The sequence below is a fragment of the Botryllus schlosseri genome, unplaced genomic scaffold, assembly GCF_051294905.1.
Source record: "Botryllus schlosseri isolate E-star unplaced genomic scaffold, Bs_hap1 Bs17a, whole genome shotgun sequence".
NCBI classification, from domain to species: Eukaryota; Metazoa; Chordata; class Ascidiacea; order Stolidobranchia; family Styelidae; genus Botryllus; species Botryllus schlosseri.
In genome coordinates, this window is record NW_027648626.1 from 504,304 (window position 1) to 524,592 (window position 20,289).

General features: G+C 40.1%; 1 long non-coding RNA gene across 1 annotated transcript; it reads left to right on the forward strand.

Moving 5' to 3' along the window:
• Nucleotides 1–3,408: 3,408 nt before the first annotated feature.
• LOC145459624 (uncharacterized) lies at nt 3,409–11,922 on the forward strand. Its single transcript, XR_013921488.1, has 3 exons — nt 3,409–3,497; nt 3,769–3,904; nt 11,654–11,922. It is a non-coding gene; the product is annotated as an uncharacterized LOC145459624 (long non-coding RNA).
• The last annotated feature ends 8,367 nt before the right edge of the window (nt 11,923–20,289 follow it).

Sequence of the window (20,289 nt, forward strand, 5' to 3'; positions counted from 1 at the left end):
TTGACAAAATAGTCAAAAATAATATCGCCGGAAATTGAACGATGACTACCTCAAACAGCTGCTGCAGACTGCTTTCTCTGCAATTACACCTCAATGCTCAAAGCCAATGTAAAGTTGGGCATTCAATTGATTTGTGTACTATCCTAAAGCCAGTCATCTAAAAGCAGTCGAATATGAAACCTTATAAACCTCATAAACAGACAAACAGCTGTGATGAGACGATGAAACATGGACAGAGCGATAGAGTGACTACCAGAGGAACTGCATGCAGCCATCCGAAAAAGTCGAATAATAATAAGAAGAAGAACAAACGCAACAATTCTCGAAACAGAATGGATTACAAATCTATTGGAACCAAAGTCGATTAACGTTAATGAATTATCAAATATCATACAAGATCGGGAACAATAGACATAGACCTGCAAATGGCTATCGACGCTACACTGGACGAAATCAAGCGCAATTTATACGACGAACCAGAAGCTGCGCCAATAATAAATAGTTTCTGAACGTCAAAACCTTAGTGTGGGAATGGAAAAATGCACTCGACTACGCCCACAACACTAACCAACGCATCAACGATATAAGAAGTAAAATCAACTGCAAATATATGCTGGCCCAATCAACTAAAGTTTTTTCGACCCACAAAACTCTACCATTTCACCTACAACCTATGCCATCCTATATTCCCAACCCATATCACTCCCCCAACAATACCCCTCCCTGAATACCAACCATAATTATCCACCAACCATCAATAACGATTAAATTACGACTAAAATTAGCGGCGGATTCTACTACGACTTCTATTACGACTTCGACAACGACTGCGATGAGATGACCCGATGATGCGGACGAACCAAACCGAAAGAATTGCATTTATTAAATTATTGCTATTTTATGTATACATAATTGAATAAAAATCACAAAATACGGTGCCTTCCATTGGAGAGAGATGTGTACTGCTCTCGTACAAATATATAATTGAAGCGAAATAGATCGTCATTTGAGTTGTGTTTTTCACCATCCGGTAGCTGTAGGTTTAAAATCAATTAAGGCTTCCGCTTTCGCTTCCGATGATTATGAATTATTTCGATCAAATTGGATATGTTTATATTTGTGATCAGTAGGGCAAATTGTTCTGACCTAAAATGGAATATTTTAACCTAAAAAGTCAAATTTTTGACAATTTTTACCTTATAAAATTTAATTTTGACCAAATTTTGACCTAACTTATGCAAAATAGGTGTTTTCCTACATAATGTTAGAATTGCACAAATTATCTTCAAATTGTCTTCATGATACTTTCTCACATTCTCGATTAAAAAGTGTATGTGTTTACTAAGTAGCTTGCCAAGAATGGAGAAAAAACGTTCAGCAGCGGCAGTTTTTGGCTGGCAACACTGAAGTTGTGCGTACACTGCAGGTGACACACCGTATTACTTCATTATGATAATGTTGTCAACATCACAATTTTCATCATGCGCTTCTTGATATAAGAACCACGCAATGTCCACGCAGTCTTTCTTCAATTAGGACAATGGTTCTCAACCTTTTTATCTTCCTGGACCCCATTTCGACTGTCAACGACCCCCGCGGACTCCCACAAGATTTCGTTGAAGATTAGTTCCATTATCGTGCAGACGTGATCTTTCTTGTATAAACATTAATTGTAGTCTAGTGATAAACAGCCACAAAATGACTTTTCTTGAAAATAAAGTCGCGGGATATCTATAAAAATTGGGTAAATTTTCATTATGTCTAAGCGAATTTTACGTTGATTGTCTTCAAAATCCAGGTCTGCGATTTGATATGAACGAGTGCCGATCGAAAATCCATTTCCACAGATATATATTGGTGGATAATGTAATATTAACGCGTAAGGCTTCCGACGACAGCTTTTGGTGTGATTTGTTATTGAACATATCACGTCCAGCCTAGTCTTTTCTATCTATAACACAGGCCATATCACGGGAGAAAATGGATTTCATGGCGAAAATGGATTTCATTGAGAGGGATTAAAAAAGAAATTCTGGAACTTATATTTCAAACGACTATTTACTAATTTGCTGAAACTGAAAAAATCTAAAATGTTTTGCAAAGATTTCGAAGCCACCCTGTTTGACCTTGCTATCTCCAACATTTCATTTTCCACAAGCCCCAACAAAACATCGCTAGACAGCAACATCTTTGCATAGGCAGGCTATTAGCAATTTAACAATTACAATTAGTTTGCACCGTCGGATATCTCACCTCAGAAGACAAATTTAATGATGCGAGTCCTAACGTTTTAACAATTATTAGGCTAAACCGTCTCGTGCTTTTCCTATTAAAAAAATGAAAATTAGGTTAACAATCATTTACAAATGTTGAGGGTTCGCGGACCCCCTGATAATGGTCGCGGACCCCCGGTTGAGAACCACTGAGTTAGGATATTGCGGTACTTTGAACATAACACCATGTCAACGTATGTTTCATTTGAATGTTCACAATGAGCAGACAATGGGCCGTCTACAGCGGTAGGCTACAAGCTGTAAAATGACAAATGATACGATATAAACGAATTTCAGGTTGCAAAAAAGTTTCTACTCTGTAGAAAATTTAGACCTAACGATCCTACTGACCAGGCATATGCTGACTTTGAATAGTTTCAAAAACATTGATGGTTTACGAAAACGTAGGATTTCAAACAGTACCAGAACATACTTATAGGTAGGAAGCAAGCAAAATGAATCAATCTTACTTATATAATATATATATATGATGGAATAAATAAATAGTCGCATACAAAACTGTTCTTCAAAATAAAAAGTTTGGTGATAAGTGGTGTACCTGCCTTCCCAAACTTAAAGCCAAATTCCAAATCCCCCTAGGAGGAATATTCCCTGTTTGGGAGCCACTAAACTTACATGAACTACGACAATTAGTTGTGTTCATATCCGACTTTCGAAACCCAACATCAATGTTTCTCAAGTTGTGTCGGGAGCATTTCATCGCCCACTGATTGCAAATATAATTTGCTTACTTTCAAATATTATGTTTTTAGCGGAAACGGAGAACTTCTACTTCTTAATGAGTTTGACGTTCTGAATTCAAAAAGACTTGACAATAACTGATGTAAGTAAAATCCAAATTTCCGAGATGATTTCAATAAGATGCAAATGATTGTAGTTTACTTCAATACGTTAGTCGTATATTTTACCAGCCATTATCGACACCCGAATTAATCCTGTTACGATTCGTTTTCTTTCTTCATATGCCCGTCATGAATATTTTAGTAAGCTCTTTTTTTATCTATGTCTCGAAACGAACCTAATTTTTAGGGAGTATCAATTTACAGAATGTGGCTCGCGTGGATTGTTTTACTGCATTGACACATTTTGAACGACCGGTAGTGTTCATCGAGACCCCGAGCATTCTGAACTGCTGATCGACTTCATCAATCGCACCGTTACTAGTAGCTATGCAAAGGAAGCAACGGTATTGGTCCATTGCACGTGAGTGTACATTGTGACAGGATATAAATCTCATATCGTCTATTGGCCTACTATACTGCTGATTTCGTATGCTATACAGAATATTCATCCATAACTTTATGAATAAAGCCAATATCATTTAAGACAAACACGTGTTCATTGACATTCCTAAATTGTCTATCAAAACCGTCCTGCGAGATTATTCTTGTAATATGCAAGGAAAATTCTTCTGTTTGGTCTAAGCAGAAGCCATATGCTATACATATATAAGTTCTCATATTACAAATTTTAGCGACGGTTTGAAAAGAACGGGCATCTTCATAGCAGTTGCGAACATAATAGCAAGACTGGAGGCGGAAGACAAAATTGACGTCGTTCGTACCGTCAAAGATCTCAAAGATATTCGACCAGGAATCGTTCCAAATCTAGTTAGTAAATGGTCTCATTTTATTTGAAAAGACAATATCGACAATGCACAGACACCTCGGCAGTTAGTCGCGCAACGCAACAACTCGCGACAACTTGACAACAGTCTTCAATATCAAACCATAATACTGGGTAACAATTTTAAACGAAAATTTGTTGACTTCGATTTTGCACCTGATTCAGGCTAAATTTGGTATGCTGATTCCAAAAAATAAAAATATGGAGATAGTAACGTCAATCAGGGTGACTTTGTAATGTCTGCGAAACCTTCTCGATTTGAAGGTGTCAGTCTCATCACATTAGTGAACAGTCGTTTGAAATAAAAAATTTCCGAAGTATTTCCTAATTTGTCCCAATGCAGGGATTGAAACCTCGCAACGAAATCCATTTTACCCCGTGATCTAACATAACCACTATTTGAACAGCTTCTTGGAGGTAGTACTTCAATACACAATTGCATAGTATATTTATATTGCAGCAACAATACGTTCATATTGTCATATTTATTCCACTGGAAGCTTTTCGACTGGCTCTCTTACGCGTTGCTGGTAGTAAAGATTTCGAAGTTAATATGACTCGGGGTTAACCTCATTTACTAGCTTTCACTGCTGAAGAGAGCCAGTCGAAAAGCTTCCAGTGGAATAAGTATGGCAATATGAACGTATTGTTTGCTGCAATATTGAAGTTCTGTACTTCGAAAAGCCTATATTCATATTGAAATGAACCCGAATATTTTCGGATGACACTCGTCATAAATCGGACAATGCTCTTAAAGCTCGGCTATCAGATTTGACGCATTCTTATTCCGGATGGCATATCGACAAGCCTGTTTTTTTGATGACCAAGGAGTCTTTTGTTGCTATCAAAGCATTACGCTCCAACGCTGAAATTCATATCACCATTTATATTGGTATGCACCCTTGTCTTGTTAATGTTTAATTGTTCATGGTCGAAAATGTTTGCTCGAAAATATATATGTAAACCGAACAGAACAAGTCGTTTCATGACAGTCTTTCTCAGGTTGGAAAACTTGGATCCATTCTTTGGGGCATAAAATTTGACGGTAGAAACTCTCTGCTGGCCGAATCCGGCCCGCGGTCCGTATGTTGCCTGTCCCTGCGCTAGATACTGAACGTGATATGTTCATATAATATATTTTGCTTCATTTTGGTGTCATAAATGTTGCGATCACACCAAAAGTATCGTCGGAAGCGTTGTGCGTTAATAGTGCATTAGCCTCCATCTATCTTTGCGGAAATAATTTTCGGTATTCCTCGTTCATGTCAAAACCAAGACGCGGATTTTCAAGACACGACGACGTACTTCAAGAAATACAGCAGCAAAATTAGCTCTGAAATAATAAAAGTCTACCAATTTCTACATAAATAGTATGAAGTAATTTTCAAGACAATTTATTATTTTACTGTTTATCATAAGCATACAGTTCATATTTGCACAGGATGGATGAAGGTTGCACCATATAGAGCTAAAATTGAACTAAAACTTGAGGGGGTCCGCGAGGGTCCGTGACGGTCAAAAGGGGTCCGCGAAGTCAAAAAGGTTGAGAACCACTGCATTAGTCCTTTCTCGGTTATACGATGTAATCATCCGATGAAATTTTACGCACATCTTTGATGCAAACTGCGGGATATAGTAAGAAAAGTTAAGAATACATACATTTACTGTCAGCTATACATCCAATGCCTCGTTCAACTGATCCAGTGTAACTCAAATCATATACGCTCGAAGATTTTGATAAAGATGATGATCTTAGAGATAGCAGGCGTAATTATGACGATTCATGAATTATAGATGATGCAGAAAGTAGAGTAGTCCATCAGGGCAAAGGTAATGGCCTGTCTTGGAATAGAAATCTTCGGAACTTTTATCATCCTTACGAAGTTAAAAAGGATTGATTGGTAAGCAAGACAAGGTATCTAACTTTGGATCCGGAGAATCAGCCTTCGTTTCATCGTAGGTCTACTTTCAGTAGCTTTGTGAATTGCCGTGATACTGGCATCGGCATGATACTGATACGATGGATTATCGGAGGTATTTGAAACTTACAACTCACGTGAATGGCAAATGTCCATTTACAGCAGGGCCGGCCAACCCGTGGCCCGCGGGCCACATGTGGCCCGCGAGAAGGTTTTGATTGGCCCGCGCGGTAATTTCCGAAATTAGTAATATAATACAAAATGGATTGCACTGATTGTGAACTTGCAAGGCCAATCAAAAATTTGATTAGTCTTGCCGCAACACTTGAGATGGAATGACCAAAATATCTGTTCCGACGCATTGGCAGATCCATGAGCCAGTCATATTTTGGTAGATCTTCATACACTACAATAAAGCAGAATAATTTGAGATAGATTTATGAAAAGTAAAAATTTTCTTCACGTTTCGCGCAACATGTTGTCACTCGATTTCTTGCTTTACCCCTTGGTGAAAATGAAAGAACGCCTAATGTATCAGATTGAGTCTAATTATATTCGCGATTACGAGACTAAGTGTCGTTCGACATATGCGACCTTGCGTTTGCGCTAGCAGAAAGACCGATGATGAAACCTATATAGGCACAAAATGATTGATGCATGTTGGTCGAAGCTTTCGTTATCGATATGTCGAGGCGACGAATAGTCCAGTCCTTGCAAACTGCGCCCAGCGATATAGGCTACAGCAGGCCCGCAATATAGTCAAGTTACAATATTATTGACGTATAAACTTCGAAAAATTTTGGCGCTTGGCGCGGTTAGTGGCCCGCGTAATAGTTCGTCAATCGAATGTGGCCCTTTGGCCAAAAAGGTTGGCCAGCTCTGATTTACAGCTTAAAAGGATCATAACTGTGGAAACCTCTACGGTGCAGTAAGAATTGCACACTGAGTTAGTCTTCGTAAGAAATACAGAAACATTGAATTGTTGCAATATTAAAGCTCGACTGGATCATATGTGAATTACTTTGAAATATTACGTTTTCTGGGTGATAAGACACCGAGGGCATTAAAAAAAAGCACTGGGTTATGAGGAACGGGCCTCCGAGATTCTACCTTGAATCTGTTGATCGCAATATTTTACAAGAGGCACTAGTTGACAGAGAAATAATTATATTCAAGTCCCATGCATAAATGTTAGTTTGACAGAAATATTTGGTAAAGAATTGTCACCTTAAAGCAAGAATTCCGTCTGGCCTAGGGTTACCATATTTTTGTGACCCAAATTCCGGACGCGCTTTAACGCCCATTAGTGGAATTTAAATGAGTTATGAGCACATTTCGATCAATACGACGTCACACCAGCAAAGCTTTCTCTATCGACTAGAGGGGGTCACGATCCGGTTCAGGAGTATGTGGCTGTGTGTTGTAAGTTTTAACCACGGCCGAAGCCACATTTTTTCACCTCACTCCCGCACAAATAAACAGTGATCTCTAGCCGACCGTCGGGTAATCGATGCAATTTCTGGGGGCTTACTATATACATCCAGTCGTAAATGATTTGAATGAATTACAGAAGAGTGTAGAGAACTAATCCTCTCCGATAATCGATAATGCTAATAATTTATCGTTGCGATACATTTTTTTTAACTGAACAAGAGACACAAGGAAGCCCACAATGCGATAAGACACAATGCGTTGTAATGAACAGATAGGCCTTTGGTGCCCGACGTCACAGTTCTTTACGATGTTGACATTTTATGAGGCCGCGGCCCTTATAGTTCTTTCTATTCCATGTGAGTGCTTTCTGTCGTCGGTTTTTTTCTGTTTTTTTTTTACGGCGGGGAAAGAGGAGACCAGATAAGCCTCCGGCGCGAATCCGCCTGGTTAGTGGACCCTTATCGTCACCACTACGCTATCTCCCTCGCGTATTGTTGAATTATGTCAATAATATTGGTTCTTCCATATATTATTATATAATATTGATCCTCTCTACGCCCACATGATCAGAGTTAGCGGTCGAGCTGGTGGAGGATGACGACTTCGAAAATGCAAGTAGCGTAATTGTACGACATGATCATGTCACACCGATAAGATCATTTATCAGCCTGCACCACTGAGCTACATAAACACCGCACATTCGGTGGTTTCCAACCTTTTATGGTCGCGACTCCATTTCCAACTTGGCGTTGCCCAGCTGATTAATAATTGATGGTCGGCAAATTTGCCCAGCCTATTTTGGAAGCTGATCACGTTCAACCTCTTCGTAAACCCCAGAATAAAGGCAAACTATCTTTGAATAAAGCATCCAAACGGCCCCAATCGACTCTATGGATATACAGTTACCTTGTAATTGCGATTACAAGTAGACTTATTTCTATAAATAATTGCTATTTTATATGTTTTATCGCAGTTTTTGAGAGGGTGGTAGTTCCGATATCCAAACGAAGCTATGTGATACTAAATCGCGCACGGCGCGAAGAAAAATTTCATAAATCTGCCCAAAAACAATCTTGTCTATGTTCATTTACGAAAAAAGTATGAGCTTTTCTAAGCCTTCAAAATTCCGGACATTGGAGCATATTTTGGAAATTCCTCCCGGATGCAGTGAAAACAGTGAAATTCCGGACATATGGCAACCCTAGTCTGGCCTGTCATCAAAAAAGTTATGGCTTGTGCATTTGTCGGTTCATAAATTCTGCAACTCATCAAAGATAAGTGTTTCAGTGAGTCACTCTTAGATTTGGAAGAAATCCTTGTTTATCATTTGAAAATGGTGTCATCAAATCGCTTGTGAATGCATGGACATAAAATTGTATCGGAATTGCTCGGAAGCTATCGTAGAAGCTTCCGCGAACGCACCTGTAGCATATGCAAGCATTAAAATATCAAGCATTTCGGAAAAGTCATCTCGGTAATTTCCCGGAAAACATTGGCGTAGTCAGCGATAAGTAAGTTCCCCTCGATATTTGACGGCGACGGAGGAAACATACCTGAGTAGATTGGAGCTTGCATATGTTAGCTAAGTATTGCTCGAGTATCAAGCGACATAACTCACTAAAATTAGAGTTATTAGCATAAATCTGTACCCTAAAACTCGCACTTTGTTTGTTCTTCAGAAGTAATGCCAGTTTAAGTCAACCAAATAGAGCGGTACAGATGTTTATTTGAAGACTATTGAGTTATACTTTCATATTCTGGCAGTTCTTAAAACGTTTTATACAACATACACAAAAGATTAAATCGGTAGGCTACTTTTATGTAGACTATGGGACAATGTGGCGGATGCCTAATCCAAAAACGTGACGTGATAGAGAAAAACCGAATTCAGAAACCAAATGCTGGTCGAAAACAACTGTCTGGTTGAAGTCAACAAAAATTGTGTTGCCCAGTGTAATCTGTGTATCACCGCTTCTGAGGTGACCGGCATCTACCGAACAAGAAGGAATTTATCAATAGCAGGGGTGGCCAACCTGCGGCCGTGGACACGAAATTAAATTAGTATGTCTTGGCCGCCGTCGACATGCAATTTGTATTTACGAAATGGCTCCCGACTTCTTTATAGATTTTATGGATCTTGAAATTCTCTTCGCGCTGCTCGCGATTCAATGTGACCTAATTTTTCGATTTTAATATAGTAGGGGCGTTGCAATTAGAGCCCCACAATACAGATTCGAACAGCAGAGGAAAATGATGCGCCCCATATTGAAATACCAACTCGGAATCGTGTAGTCCTCACTATACCGACGATGCTGATGGGATGTCAAGAAATAACGCCATGCAACAAAGTGACTAATAACAATTGGCCTATCAACATTTATAACTTGCCCTAACTTTTCGAAAACGCCCCCTCCATTAACTCCACCGGTTAATCTGATCGCATCAATGGACTGAGAAAGGCTAAATGTTTGATAGCAATACGGAAAACTACTAATATATTCGCTAAACTCATTAGTGAATCTGAAAAAAATGTACATACCCATAATATGACCACTGACCACTGGCGATTTCGGTTCGTATAGCAAGTCTATATGATTAAATAGATTAGTCTGGAGTTTACAAGAAATAGATATAGACCAGTGGTTCTCAACTTTTTTGTCTTTGCGAACCCCTTTTGGACATTCACGTATCCTGCGGAACCCCCGAAGGCTTCGTTCAAATTTAGATCAATTATCGTGCAGTCGTCATTTGTCCTGTGCAAATAATAACTGTGGGCTAGTGATCAGAAGCAACAAAATGGCCTTTTTTTGAAAATGACATACTTTCTGTGTAGAAATTGAGTTGACTTTTATTATTTCAAAGCGAATTTTGCAACGGCTTTTCTTGGAGGTTGTGGTCGTGTCTTAAAAATCCGCGCCTTCGATTTCATCTGAACGAGTGCCTAAGATCCATTTCAAAAAATATGGGTGGTGGCGAATGTAATAATAACGCATAACGCGTCCTACGACACATTCGGGTGTGATCACAACAAATATGGCACCAAAAATGTAAAACCATTTTTTTAAGTGAAAATATAACGTCAAACGTGTTAATTTCTATCCAGCAGCTCATCTCGAAATTTAGGAAAAATGGTTAAGTATATCACTGGAGAAAATGGATTTTGTAAACATGACGAAGTAACCGTGATGGACCTTACTAAGCAAACTTTTCAATTTTTCCAAAATCCCCAATATAACATATTTAAACTGCAAAATATTTCTATATGTAGGCTATTGCCATTTTACCAATAAAAATGAGCCTATGAACAGTAGGATATTTCATCTCAGATGGCCATTCTGTTGATTTGAGTTCTGGAGTTTTACTAGTAATGACTGGCTCTTGATTTTCATATTTAAAAAAATTAAAATGAGGTTATCAACTATTTTGTAAATACAGAGGCTTCGCGGACCACCGATCCAGGTGTATGATGTATATATATAAATAAATAATACATATCGTAATCAAGTTGCCTTCGCAAACAGGTACTGTTAAACATTCGTAGAATATAATCCATACTGTGATGGAAAATACATCATATATACTTCAGAACGCCTAAAATGACAATGGTGTAGTATGCCTACTAACTACGTTTCGGAATTGTGGGAAGCATCACCGTGGATGTATTGTATATTCTGTCATATGCCGAAAATCTCAAAATTCGAATATTTTTGAAATTTCTCACATCTTATTTATTGTAATCCCATATAAAACGTTTCAATTCGCTCAATGTTATCAAACTAAACGACAAAATGTGCAGTATCCACTCAGAATCAGTGTCAAGAAACACCTCATTATTGCAACTGTTCAACGTAAATTGTTTGCACTGAAGCTGTGCTTCTATACTCAGGTTATTCAAGCTTCTTCGAAATTCACTTTTCTCGTAACGAATACAAATAGCTGTTGCAACAGTGGCGATTGATGGAGAGATGGTTGTTACTCATCTTCAGAAAATCCTCTGCGATTCGTAATCTTTGTAGGAGTGAGCTGGCTGTCAACAGTAAAGCTGCAAAAAGTTGCACTATAAGATTCCTTCAAACAGCTTAAAATAGCATTCTACATATCTTACGAGTATTTAGAAAGCTGCCGTAAGCTTTAAAAAAAAGTTGCAAAACTTGCCCTAATAATTAATAAAATCTGATTTTTGACATTGTAGTTTTGGCATCATGGTGCTCAAATGCCAAAGACAAAGATGCCTTCTCGTCACGCTACACAGTAGCTGTTAAATTTTCTCTAGTTACTGGTATTTATACTAGTAAATTCGAATATTGGACCTAAATATTTATCGAGAAGCTGCATAATTTCCTCTAGCAGTGAACAGAATTCCTTCTCATCATTTTTCAGTGTGACTATAAGTGCTGTTATAGTCTCGCAAAGCAGTTCTTGACGCCGCAAAGTATCTATACAAACGAGGCGTTCCAGACGGATACAACGGAAATTGAAGACGTGGATGCAATTTATCACAATCTTGGAAGCTCTTAAAAACGTTCACGATGATTGTTGTTTCACTTTAATCAGAAATAGATTGCTACATCAGATTTGCATATAAACAATCGGAATCAAAATAGTGGCTGTATCTGACAAAATTTCAACAATGATTAAGTTTGTCGCTATTTACTTATACCTCTGTTGTCTATTTCATTTATATTTATACAGTATGGTCGTACATACACATAAGGATAATTACAGTATATACATTTGTATTCGTTCATTTCTGCAATATTGTGAAGAATCGCGCTACACTCTGTTCTACAGAGCAGAGCAGTGGTACTCTCCTACCGCCATCAGCATACTATGACTCCAGCAAATTTCAGCAACTACGAGTGCTCAGTTTCAATTCGATTCGATGTGTTAAGATAAGTCCATCTATTCTACACCAATGGTCTTTACCAGGGGTCCATGGATCAGTTGAGGGTACGAGATGTCTTGTGAAATCATACGCTATTCAAGGCCCAAAATTATTCCGCAAGAGGAACATAAATTAATATATACATTTCGCTCGAAATATTCCCTTTGAAAACTTTCCTCGCGCTTCGCTCGATTTTTTGTGGAGACCTTGTTGCTTTCAGTTCGGGTACCACTCTCCAGACAAAACAATGATATGTTAAAAAGCAAAAACTACAACATAAGCTACTGATACATGTCTTGCTTTTTATGATATAATGATCAGGAACGTTGGGATGCTTTGGTTTAGAGACATGAAACATGCTAGCGCAGGTCACGGGCATACCGGTGCCAAACATATATTTTGTTCTGGAACACACTAAGACCCATGGCGTCCCACCCTGCATTGTCAAAGAGATAGGAAGCAATAAAAACCTTACCTTTTGTAAACTCTAGAGGCCTATGTAGCCGCCATAAAATAGCCCTGTCCCTTAAACCCGAGCCCGGTGGTACAATGCCATCCGAATAGTCAAATAATGTGCACTGTGATGAATTATGAATTTCAAATGAATCGCGTCCTTCTCAAGGAAGGAGTTTTTGGTCTTGACGTTTGGTCAGGAACGTGGGAGTGATATCAATATCGTTAGAGTATCTAGAAATGCCACGGATGTCAGGAAATAACAAAATGTTTAAAATAGTAATTAGCAACAATTGACCCACTCGAAGCTAACACTTTAGAAAAGGTGTTCCCAACCTTTTCGACCTCACGGCAACTCTCAAAGGGGAAAATAATTCGCGACTCCCATAAAACTTCGACTATACCATGAGGGACTAATAGCGTAATCATGCACTGCACTCCTGAAACACAAATGGGTCGTGGGTTCGAGTCCAGAATCGTTGACCAAGTGTTAGAGATTTATCTCGGGTCCGCTTCACACTCCAATTTACTAAAGTAATGTACTACAAACAGTTATGGGTCAAAGGAGCCGTGCTATATGTTAGCATCTCAGGTCATCAGCCGGCATCATATCACTGATCAGCACCCGGTTATATTAGGGCGACTAGGTCACACCTCAACATCACGACCCAATTGCTCGACGAATGTTGAGTTGGTTAGTTATCAATGTAGAAAATGCCACCAGATGTAGGTGAATTTCAAATATCACCATCATTGACGACAGAGGCCGCAGTTTTAATCCATGACACTTGAAAATTCCGAAGCGTCAGAGATATAGCTGAGATTCTTCTCCCCGTGTCGCTGTGCTCACCGCGCATTTAGATTAGGAAGACCCGATTAAGGATCAATTGCACGAAGAGGATGAAAGGAGAAAGGAAGCGAGGAAGATCGAACACTGACATTAGGCTGATATTATGCCATGAGATAGTCGTTTTGACATCCTTATATCTGTTCATTGCATCGCATTGTACATCGTGTGTCGTGAGCAGGTTAAATAATAGAACCACCTATTATGCAACACTGTGGATTCCCTAATTTTTGTTATATTTCGACGTTCTTAAACACATTCGCTCGCGGCACCGCTGAGAAGGGCAATTGGCACACCGTTTGAGAACCAATCCTATAGAACCTCTATATTTGATCACGAATATAGTTCATGCAAATAATATATCGTTAGTTACTCGTTGTTACCACTTATGCTGACCGTGGTGCTAAACAATAACAGTTTATAAGAACTTAATTCCTTGTTTGATAAAAAACGACGACGCCAATTTCTGAGCTTAGAGTAGGGGAGAAGTGGTACCGATGAGACACTGGGACCGAAAATACTTGAAAATCTTTCTATGATATTGACATGGTTACGCTCTGTCAATTTGTTTACTACTGCATGCTGGCGGAATCTTTCCACATATGCAAATAACTTCGACCTGTGCGACTCCCGAGCGAGATAGTGTAATGGTTATGCGTCCGGCTTCTCGAGCGGTAGGTCGTGGGTTCGATCCCCGGCCGGGTCATACCAAAGACTCGAAAAATGGTATCCGCAGCTATCCTGCTAGGCGCTCAGCAATCACGGATAGCATGGAGGAGAAAAAAAACGGGGGCGCAGACTAGATGACCTCATGGGGCCGTATCGCAACTCCGTCGCCAAAGCATCTCGATGGTGCAGGCGAGAAAGAATATCATATCTCTCTCTCTCTCTCTCTCTCATGGTGTCTGTGGCACATGTTTTTAGTTTTTGGGTTTATAAAATAAATTTCGATCGACACATGAATTCTTCTCTGCACCCTTCAACACGAACATACCAGCAATCATTTTTAATGTGAAATGTAGGGCTTGTAACTGGCTGCAGGGCTTTGGAGCCGGAGCCGGAGCCCGGAGCCGGAGCCCCGGAGCCGTGCATTTTCACCGGAGCTGGAGCCGGAGCCGGAGCTCTACATAAAATTTAGCTGGAGCCGGAGCCGGAGCTGGAGCCCGTTATTTGAGGAGTAGCTCCGGCTCCGACCTATTTCATAAGATGCTATTATATATGCAACAACCACATCTGCTGATTTATCATAATTGAACACCAGGCCTGAATTTTAATGCTGTGCACAGCAATAGCATGGAGTAAATTGCGTTCTAGTGCAACTATGATGTTGTCGACAATTTACAAGTATTCAGTATGAAGTCACAAGCCGGCACGGCGGCACCTATATGTCTTTGTTGCTACATCGGATGTTACTGACGGCTGACGGACTCTAGATTACTATTGATAACTAACTTATTAGTAGATTAGCAATCTATATAGACCAGGAATGGCCAACCTTTTCGGCTAAAGGGGCACATGCAATTGACGGACGAGTGCGCGGCCCACTATAGCCACGCCAAGCGGGTAAAATTTTCTAAGTTTATAAATTAACTAGGTGAGTATTGCGGGTCTATTGTATACCACCCGCTAGGCTCAGTTTGCAAGGACACGACTATTCGGCGTCTGGACACATCGATATCGAAGGTCTCCGATAACGAGCGACAATCATTTTGTGCTTACATTTCACCGTCGACGATTTTATGCGAGCGCAAACGCGAAAAGACTTTCTTCCTTAATTGCGAATACAGTTAGACTCAATCGGGTAAATTAGGCATTTTTTCATTTTCAGCAGGGGGTAGGCTACCAAGCAAGAAATCGTGTGACAATTAAACACGCGAAGCGTGAAGAAAAATTTCGCTACTATTTTAGTTTATTGTAATGTACGACGATTTACTGAAATGTGACTGGACCCAGGATCTGCCAATGCGTCGGAACTGATATTTTAGTCATCAACATCTCAAATTTTAGCGAAAGCGATATTTCACGTCACACTGGTCGTACTGGATGCGTTTGTGACGCCAGAGTTAAAAATGAGTTTTTGTGAAAAACACTCAATTTAATTTTCGATTACATTCCAGAGCAGTTATCAGTGGTTCCCAACCTTTTTCATCTCGTGCCTCCCTTGGCCGAAATTTTAGCCAAAATTCCCCCCTTAGGATAAATCTGCCCGATGATTAAAATGGTCATTTTTTACCGCGCAAAGACCTGTTGACTAAGAGAATAAGACGGACGGTACCGAGTGTTTGTTTCTAGCATAGTGCTGTAATAACACTTTGTAGACCTCCAAAAACCATGGTCTTGGTCCCAATCACACAAATTCTGGAAGGCTCGACTCAACAGACCCCCCACACTTCCATTTGTGTTTTCGGATTACCATGCACCAATCGCTAATATAACTGCTGTGAAAAATCAGTATCCATAAATTTACTGGTCTCAAATCGTACTGGCTACTTGATAAAATTGTTAGGTTACCTAATTGAAGCCTACACAGAAAGTTTGGTTCAATTCCGGCCAGTAACCGCTTTGCTACAGGAGAAGAAAGTTTCTATTTATTATCTAAAAATAAATAACAAAAAATTTGAAAATTTTCTGTTCACCCCATGAAAGTGTTAGGCTGTCTATAGAAACGATGCTCACCAAATTTGGTTCAATTCCAACCAGTGGAAGCGGAGTTATTGCCGTCGAAAAATTTGGATTTGAATAAAATAGTATTTACGGTGACCGATTCTTTGTTTATTTATTACAGTTGTGCTCACCGTAAATACTATTTTATTCAAATCCAAATTTTTCGACGGCAATAACTCCGCTTTCACTGGTTGGAATTGAACCAAATTTGGTGAGCATCGTTTCTATAGACAGCCTAACACTTTCATGGGGTGAACAGAAAATTTTCAAATTTTTTATTATTTATTTTTATATTATAAATAGAAACTTTCTTCTCCTGTAGCAAAGCGGTTACTGGCTGGAATTGAACCAAATTTTGTGTGTAGGCCTAAATCAGGTAACCTCACAATTTTATCAAGTAGCCATTACGATTTGAGAAAAAAAGTTATTTTTGAAGAGCCCTATTATACATGTTGCCCGAAAATATACATTTTGACTTCCGAATAGTTCGTTATAGCGATAAAATACCACAGGTAATTATTTCCTATAGCCTCTCTGTACGTAGGCGTGGTGCTGTTGTAGCATGATTAGTTGATCAAACTAATTCGCTCTAATCTGGCTATGTTATGACCGGCCCCAACGCAATAATTTTCGTATTAAAATTGAATTAAAAAGTCGACTTAAGGATGATTTCGAATAGAAAAACATGTCTCATTGTACAGCCAGTCAGGGCTTTGGAGCAGCCGTAAATTTAAACTGCTCCAGCTCCGGCTCCGGAGCTCTCTTCTATCATACATTAGCTCTGGCTCCAGCTCCGGAGCCGCATTATAATCACTGCTCCGGCTCCAGCTCCGGCTCCGGCTCAGAAATTATCGAATGGTCCTGTCTATATCAGGGTTGGCCCGCAAATGTGGCCCGCGAGAGGGTTTTGCGTGGCCCGCGATGTAATGTCCTATTATATTATCGAAAATGAATTGCTCAGATTGTGAACTTGCAATGCCAACCAAAAATTACAATTCTGGCTGCGACACTTGAGATGTTGATGACTAAAATATCAGTTCCGACGCATTGGCAGATCCTGGGTCCAGTCACATTTCAGTAAATCGTCGTACATTACAATAAACTAAAATAGTAGCGAAATTTTTCTTCACGCTTCGCGTGTTTAATTGTCACACGATTTCTTGCTTGGTAGCCTACCCCCTGCTGAAAATGAAAAAATGCCTAATTTACCCGATTGAGTCTAACTGTATTCGCAATTAAGGAAGAAAGTCTTTTCGCGTTTGCGCTCGCATAAAATCGTCGACGGTGAAATGTAAGCACAAAATGATTGTCGCTCGTTATCGGAGACCTTCGATATCGATGTGTCCAGACGCCGAATAGTCGTGTCCTTGCAAACTGAGCCTAGCGGGTGGTATACAATAGACCCGCAATACTCACCTAGTTAATTTATAAACTTAGAAAATTTTACCCGCTTGGCGTGGCTATAGTGGGCCGCGCACTCGTCCGTCAATTGCATGTGCCCCTTTAGCCGAAAAGGTTGGCCATTCCTGGTCTATATAGATTGCTAATCTACTAATAAGTTAGTTATCAATAGTAATCTAGAGTCCGTCAGCCGTCAGTAACATCCGATGTAGCAACAAAGACATATAGGTGCCGCCGTGCCGGCTTGTGACTTCATACTGAATACTTGTAAATTGTCGACAACATCATAGTTGCACTAGAACGCAATTTACTCCATGCCATTGCTGTGCACAGCATTAAAATTCAGGCCTGGTGTTCAATTATGATAAATCAGCAGATGTGGTTGTTGCATATATAATAGCATCTTATGAAATAGGTCGGAGCCGGAGCTACTCCTCAAATAACGGGCTCCAGCTCCGGCTCCGGCTCCAGCTAAATTTTATGTAGAGCTCCGGCTCCGGCTCCAGCTCCGGTGAAAATGCACGGCTCCGGGGCTCCGGCTCCGGGCTCCGGCTCCGGCTCCAAAGCCCTGCAGCCAGTTACAAGCCCTACATTTCACATTAAAAATGATTGCTGGTATGTTCGTGTTGAAGGGTGCAGAGAAGAATTCATGTGTCGATCGAAATTTATTTTATAAACCCAAAAACTAAAAACATGTGCCACAGACACCATGAGAGAGAGAGAGAGAGAGAGATATGATATTCTTTCTCGCCTGCACCATCGAGATGCTTTGGCGACGGAGTTGCGATACGGCCCCATGAGGTCATCTAGTCTGCGCCCCCGTTTTTTTCTCCTCCATGCTATCCGTGATTGCTGAGCGCCTAGCAGGATAGCTGCGGATACCATTTTTCGAGTCTTTGGTATGACCCGGCCGGGGATCGAACCCACGACCTACCGCTCGAGAAGCCGGACGCATAACCATTACACTATCTCGCTCAGGAGTCGCACAGGTCGAAGTTATTTGCATATGTGGAAAGATTCCGCCAGCATGCAGTAGTAAACAAATTGACAGAGCGTAACCATGTCAATATCATAGAAAGATTTTCAAGTATTTTCGGTCCCAGTGTCTCATCGGTACCACATCTCCCCTACTCTAAGCTCAGAAATTGGCGTCGTCGTTTTTTATCAAACAAGGAATTAAGTTCTTATAAACTGTTATTGTTTAGCACCACGGTCAGCATAAGTGGTAACAACGAGTAACTAACGATATATTATTTGCATGAACTATATTCGTGATCAAATATAGAGGTTCTATAGGATTGGTTCTCAAACGGTGTGCCAATTGCCCTTCTCAGCGGTGCCGCGAGCGAATGTGTTTAAGAACGTCGAAATATAACAAAAATTAGGGAATCCACAGTGTTGCATAATAGGTGGTTCTATTATTTAACCTGCTCACGACACACGATGTACAATGCGATGCAATGAACAGATATAAGGATGTCAAAACGACTATCTCATGGCATAATATCAGCCTAATGTCAGTGTTCGATCTTCCTCGCTTCCTTTCTCCTTTCATCCTCTTCGTGCAATTGATCCTTAATCGGGTCTTCCTAATCTAAATGCGCGGTGAGCACAGCGACACGGGGAGAAGAATCTCAGCTATATCTCTGACGCTTCGGAATTTTCAAGTGTCATGGATTAAAACTGCGGCCTCTGTCGTCAATGATGGTGATATTTGAAATTCACCTACATCTGGTGGCATTTTCTACATTGATAACTAACCAACTCAACATTCGTCGAGCAATTGGGTCGTGATGTTGAGGTGTGACCTAGTCGCCCTAATATAACCGGGTGCTGATCAGTGATATGATGCCGGCTGATGACCTGAGATGCTAACATATAGCACGGCTCCTTTGGCCCATAACTGTTTGTAGTACATTACTTTAGTAAATTGGAGTGTGAAGCGGACCCGAGATAAATCTCTAACACTTGGTCAACGATTCTGGACTCGAACCCACGACCCATTTGTGTTTCAGGAGTGCAGTGCATGATTACGCTATTAGTCCCTCATGGTATAGTCGAAGTTTTATGGGAGTCGCGAATTATTTTCCCCTTTGAGAGTTGCCGTGAGGTCGAAAAGGTTGGGAACACCTTTTCTAAAGTGTTAGCTTCGAGTGGGTCAATTGTTGCTAATTACTATTTTAAACATTTTGTTATTTCCTGACATCCGTGGCATTTCTAGATACTCTAACGATATTGATATCACTCCCACGTTCCTGACCAAACGTCAAGACCAAAAACTCCTTCCTTGAGAAGGACGCGATTCATTTGAAATTCATAATTCATCACAGTGCACATTATTTGACTATTCGGATGGCATTGTACCACCGGGCTCGGGTTTAAGGGACAGGGCTATTTTATGGCGGCTACATAGGCCTCTAGAGTTTACAAAAGGTAAGGTTTTTATTGCTTCCTATCTCTTTGACAATGCAGGGTGGGACGCCATGGGTCTTAGTGTGTTCCAGAACAAAATATATGTTTGGCACCGGTATGCCCGTGACCTGCGCTAGCATGTTTCATGTCTCTAAACCAAAGCATCCCAACGTTCCTGATCATTATATCATAAAAAGCAAGACATGTATCAGTAGCTTATGTTGTAGTTTTTGCTTTTTAACATATCATTGTTTTGTCTGGAGAGTGGTACCCGAACTGAAAGCAACAAGGTCTCCACAAAAAATCGAGCGAAGCGCGAGGAAAGTTTTCAAAGGGAATATTTCGAGCGAAATG